Source organism: Mastomys coucha, unplaced genomic scaffold (assembly GCF_008632895.1).
Source record: "Mastomys coucha isolate ucsf_1 unplaced genomic scaffold, UCSF_Mcou_1 pScaffold8, whole genome shotgun sequence".
Taxonomy (NCBI): Eukaryota; Metazoa; Chordata; class Mammalia; order Rodentia; family Muridae; genus Mastomys; species Mastomys coucha.
In genome coordinates, this window is record NW_022196914.1 from 24291417 (window position 1) to 24297128 (window position 5712).

At 35.2% G+C, this 5712-nt stretch overlaps 1 long non-coding RNA gene across 4 annotated transcripts in view; it reads left to right on the forward strand.

Moving 5' to 3' along the window:
- The window catches only part of LOC116083448, an 8746-nt gene extending 3600 nt beyond the window's left edge, over positions 1 to 5146 (forward strand). For 2 of the 4 annotated variants that reach the window (XR_004115714.1, XR_004115716.1), the window contains exons 4-6: positions 1051 to 1130; positions 2513 to 2641; positions 4889 to 5146. This is a non-coding gene — a long non-coding RNA (uncharacterized LOC116083448). Of the gene's footprint in view, positions 1 to 1050; positions 1131 to 2512; positions 2642 to 2721; positions 2849 to 4888 lie in introns of those variants that run through there. The other 2 variants (XR_004115717.1, XR_004115715.1) reach the window with 2 other exon arrangements.
- Positions 5147 to 5712: the final 566 nt, after the last annotated feature.

The window sequence follows — 5712 nt, forward strand, 5'->3', positions numbered from 1 at the left end:
CAGGTGGAACAGTCTCTGGATTGTCCTTCCTTCAGTCTCTGCTCCATACTTTGTCTCTGTAACTCCTTTCATGGATATTTTGTTCTTCTTCTAAGAAGGACTGAAGTATCTACACTTTGGTCTTCTTCTTGAGTTTCTTGTAGTTTGTGGATTGTATTTTGGGTATTCTGAGCTTCTGGGCTAGTATCCACTTATCAGTGAGTGCATACCATGTGTACTATCTGAGGACCCAGCTATACCACTCCTGGGTATATACCCAGAAGATGCTCCAACATGTAATAAGGACACATGTGGGCTGGAGAGGTCACTCAGCGGTTAAGAGCACTGACTGCTCTTCCAAAGGTCCTGACTTTAAATCCTAGCAACCACATGGTGGCTCATAACCACCCGTAATAAGATCTGACACTCTCTTCTGGTGCATCTGAAGACAGCTACAATGTACTTGCATATAATAAATAAATAAATCTTTAAAAAAAAAAGACACAAGCTCCACTATGTTCATAGCAGCCTTAATTATCATAGCCAGAAGCTGGAAACAACCCAGATGTCCCTCAACTGAGTAATGGATACAGAAAATGTGGTACATTTCTACAGTGGAGTACTACTCAGCTATTAAAAACAGTGAATTTTTAAAATTCATAGGGAAATGGATGGATTTGGAGAATATCAGTTTGATTTTCTTCAGTTTCATTGCAGTGATGAAAAGCTAAGTGTTACCCTAATGAAGTAGATCTAAAGCAAAACATCAGATAATTTGATAAAATTCTTCATTCTCTCTTGACACTCAACTGCAATCCAATAAATAAGGCTGGCTTCTAATCCTGGGAATATCCAGACACATTTCAGTTCATGTGTAAAGCAACTTCCACTGACCTTAGATGCTTTGACTAGCCTTCTTTTGATGACCCAGTTTTATATTAGGTAAGAAGAATCAGCTAATACCCTAATATAAATATGCAGAAGAATGAAATTCTTAATTTAAAGAAATAAATGGTTATAAATACAAACAGCCTGAAATTTAAAACAAAATGCATGCTGTGTTTCTTACAGGTACACTGCTATTTTACAAGACAATGGGAAAATAATTGGAACTCCAACTGGTTAGTTGATACAATGTTCCCAAATTAGAAGTAAGCCAATTATAAACATACTTTTGATATTCCTAATTAACATCCAAGTAAAATTATGCCACATTGGAAATTAAGGAAGAAGTAAAATAAATAGCAACTGTCTTCATGTTCTTGGTTTTGTTTGTTTTTCTAGAGAGGTTTAGATTGTTCCAGTAGCCATTGCTTCCCAATGTGTTGATCTTTCAGTTATCCTGGCTAGATATTCTCTGTCTTGTATCTCTTTGTTCTGTACATTTACTCCCACTAGCCAAGGGTCCAAGGACATCAGAAAGTTAAAGTCAGCACAGAGACTTAAGTGGCCAGGATTAATTGAGGAATGTGATTTTTGTTAGAATTATTAACTTCATCATGATTTCTTTAGCACCCTATTTAATTCATCATCTAAACTACTTCAGTCATTAATGTACTCCATATTTCACAAGATTATTTGTACTAAAAAAATGGAGCTATTTCCTACAATGTTTTGAAATTTACCATCAGTGATCTTTAGGACAGTCTTTGGATATGTGTGAACATAAACTTCTTGATTCATTGGCCTCTGAAGACATCAAAGTTCAACTTCAAAGATTTACTGTGGTTTAGACAGATATCTCAGTAGCTAAGAGAATATTGTAGAGGATCTGAACATGGTTTCTAGCATCCATGTTGGAGAGGTTACAACCAGTCCTAATTTTAGCTCCCACATATTTTCTGGTCTTCTCATATACTTGTATTTACATTCAATACTGTACAAACAGATGGAATCAGAGACACAGAAATGGACACAGACACACATATACTTCATTTTTCAAGTATAATCCCTCCAACTTAGTTTAATTATCTCTAGTCATCTTTTTAGTACAAGTGTGTTATTTAAATACATGTTTCAAAATGCCAATACAAGGTATGTCCAGACAGAATAACAGTGACCTGAATGGTAGCTGCTAGAACATAAAGACAAATGATCAGTTCTCATGTCAAAGGTATGAGTTGCTATTTGTCATGTTGATATCTATGCAGGACCTTTGAACTTGGGGTACTAAGGTGGTAATGCTACCCTAAACACCCATGAGGAGCAAGCTGTTAGAAAAAAATCAAATGTATATTAATTTACTTTGAAATTTAGTCACAAGAGTAATTTTTCAGAGACTCAATGTAAAGGGATAACTTGAAATAGACTTGGGGCTCTGAAGTGTACAAATTAAACAGTACCAAAATGAATCTCCTTTTTATGAGACATATTTTAAAGCAGGTAATTATTTTTAATGGCCCATAAAAACAGAAAATACTTAGGCTGATTATGTGAAAGAAGCTATTTAAACAATTATACTTATAATTATATTTAAACAATTATCCCATTCCTGATCAATAGATGTATGCCTTTATTTTTCCTCTGTCCTTAGAGTTGCAGCTTTAGAATAGTCTTGATGAAGGAATGCTATGTTCAACAGGGGCCCATGAAGACGGTATGATAGGATGCATTTTATGCACTCCTCACACCAAGGATTCTGGAAAGAGTTGAGGTATTCCAGGTAAGAGCTCTAGGTAGATTGATGGGGAAAAGTTCTGTTTAACAAAATCACCAGCATACCTCAGTCACACACTCCTCTAGGTTTGGGTTAAGGTCTGATTTCTCAATTTCTGAAAGAAAAAGAAGAAAAACACATGGGTAGAGGAGCAACAAATGGAAGATCTAAAGGTAGGATAGACCCGATCATTCCAGCTTCCCAGCATTTATGTACTTATCTTATTTCCCCCCTCAATCATTTTTTTCTCCAAACGTAGTGACTCTAGGTATTAAAACCTTAATCCAGGGTAGGCTGAATGTTCAAGATTAGTTGGAAAACACAAAAGAGAATCCATATTCTCTGTATTTTTCTTTGCATGTTTTATTTTACTTTTTGTCTTTTTGTGTCCTTGTTTCAGTCATTTACTTTTAGTCATTTATTTTTGAGAGAGAGTGGTTAGGGAGCGAAGGAGGGAGGAAGGGAGAGAGAGAGAGAGGGAGAGAGAGAGAGAGAGAGAAAGAGAGAGAGAGAGAGAGAGAGAGAGAGAGAGAGAGAGAGAGAGAGAGAGAGAGAGAGAGAAGAGAACTGAAAGTTGTATTGATAGAGAACCAGCTAGACAAGGAGGACATAGAAGAAACTGAAAGGGTAACAAATATGAACAAAATACATTGTATACAGAAATGTTAAAAAAACTAGTAAGACAACAATAATTTCCTGCTTCAAAGGTGGTCTGTATGTATTGGTGTCCTCCTAGCAAAAGGACTATAGCAGAAGTATGTCCAACATTAGATAACATAGTAAATGTTTATTCTTTTTCTTTCTGTATGTGGTGAATTGTCCCTGGATTCCTGCCTGACCAAAGCCATGAGATACATATTCATTGTTTAAAACTGGGGTGGCCCTCAGCAGCAGAAGAATTATATTGAGAGAAGAGCTGCTTTTACCTCTTTAATCTGCAACATCTGTTCTACTTTCTATACCTACTTTGATTATAGGTCTTTGTTGTTCCTGGTCTTCTAGATTCTTTAGACCTTTCTTCTGCTGCTTGTTATGGCACACATTGCAACCTAGATCAAAAGGCAAGAGGAGAGCAACATCCTATATAGCAAGCTCGGTTTGCTCAAAACACCACATTGGACAAAGGTTTCAGCATAGCCTCATCCCACATGATGGAGTCAATGCAGAGATATATCAGGGAAGGGCAGACTACTGTATTAGGAACTTTTGTTTAAAATAGGCATCTGTCATTAGAACAATTTGTGTTTACAAGCATGAAAGACTGTGCCAATTTTACTTCTTTAAAGTAAAATTAAAAAATAAAATTCTTTCCTGTAGCCAAGCCAACTGGGCATTAGGCTGAAATTTTTTTCAGATGTTATTTTTGCTCTCTTGGTCAATCAGCTTTACACAACAAACCACAATACTAACACTTTTGTACCTATCTTAAATGTCAATAATGGTTTTTTCACACTTTTCAAACAGTGAACATAACATATAAATACATATGATTTGCTTGAATATTATGGCCATTGTTCAGTTTAAGCTCCCACCAACTATGAGCCAAAATGACCACAAGGAATTAATTTTGCTCAAGGATGATTTTAATAATTTGTCAAATTATTCAATGAGTTTACAAATTCTGTGACTTTTTCCGGGAGAAATGGACAGATGTTAGTTCACATCAAATAGGGTGTCAATAATAGACCAAATAAAAGACTCCACTATAGTCTATCTTCCTGAACGATGTAGTCACGTGAATTAAAAGAGCAAGGGTAAGAGCAATTCACAGGTGTATGGTTGACAACTTATGAAGCTCCATCAGAGTCCCTTCAAGTAAGTGTTTACTATTTAATGATTTCTGGGAGGAACCTTTTTAGTTTTGTAAGTTTTTTAACTTCTTGGTTCTTTACTAATTTTTATTCACTTCTCCCTACCCATCATAGCAGAATGTTTCAAGTCAAAGTATTTGGCTATATAACATTAATGATCCTCTGAAAAGATAGTGTACACTGTAGATTAAATATTAATCTTCTAGCTTCTGATTCAAAGGATGAGGAAGCAGTTGTAATGTGAAAGAGCTTTAACCAGGACACACATAGTCTAGGATATTAGGCTTCAATGTTCTGTTTTAAGGGCTTTCTAATTTATGTATTTTCAGGTCAGTCTTCAAGAAAAAGAAGGGTGCATTTATAACATAAGTTATAAAGTCTTAACATAAAATATTTTGCTTGATTAAAGTTATTTTTTTCATGTGGACTATTATCTTTACAGATTCATGAGATGATTTGGTAGGAATTTGCAAAAATGAAAACAAATAGATATCAAGAAAAGAAGATCAAGTTTTGAGAGGAAATAAGGACCTTGGAATGGAATAACTGCCATTCATGTGATCTTCTATCTGGAGAAAGGAATATGTGGAATTGTTTTTATTTGATGATGACATGATATGTAAATTCCCCAAGCTCTACCAAACCCAATGATATAAGAATTAATGAATGAACTCAATAAAGTGCAGGATATAAAAATCAATATATGACATTGATAATGTTTCTCTATACCAATGAGGGTTTAAGAAAATATCTATTTACCATAGTAAAAAAACTATTAAACTAAGGAAGATATGTTTAATGAAAGCTGTAATTCTTAGATGAACAGAATGAACTATGAAGAAATGGAATTACAGTCCATAGTGGATTACAATAATTGATATTGGTAAAATTTTTATAATACTCAAAATGATTAACATGTTCACTGTAATTTTTCAACAGAAATAGGAGGGAAACACTGTTCTTAAATTCACAAGGAAACAGTAAGACTCCCAAATAATTACAGTGACTGAGAAAAGTCACATAATCAAGAGTATAAGGATTGAAGAAACTCTACTTACTCTACTCCCACTGACAAGAGTGGGACAAAAAGTTGGGTGGGTAGTAAATGGGATAGCTCGGGGAGGAATTGGAAGAGGGGAATGAGTGGAATTAAATGAAGGGGCTAGAGAAAGGACCCAAGGAGCTGAAAGGTTTACAGCCCCTTAGGCTGAACAACAATATGAACTAACTAGTTCCGTCAGAGCTCCCAGGGTCTAACCTACCAAC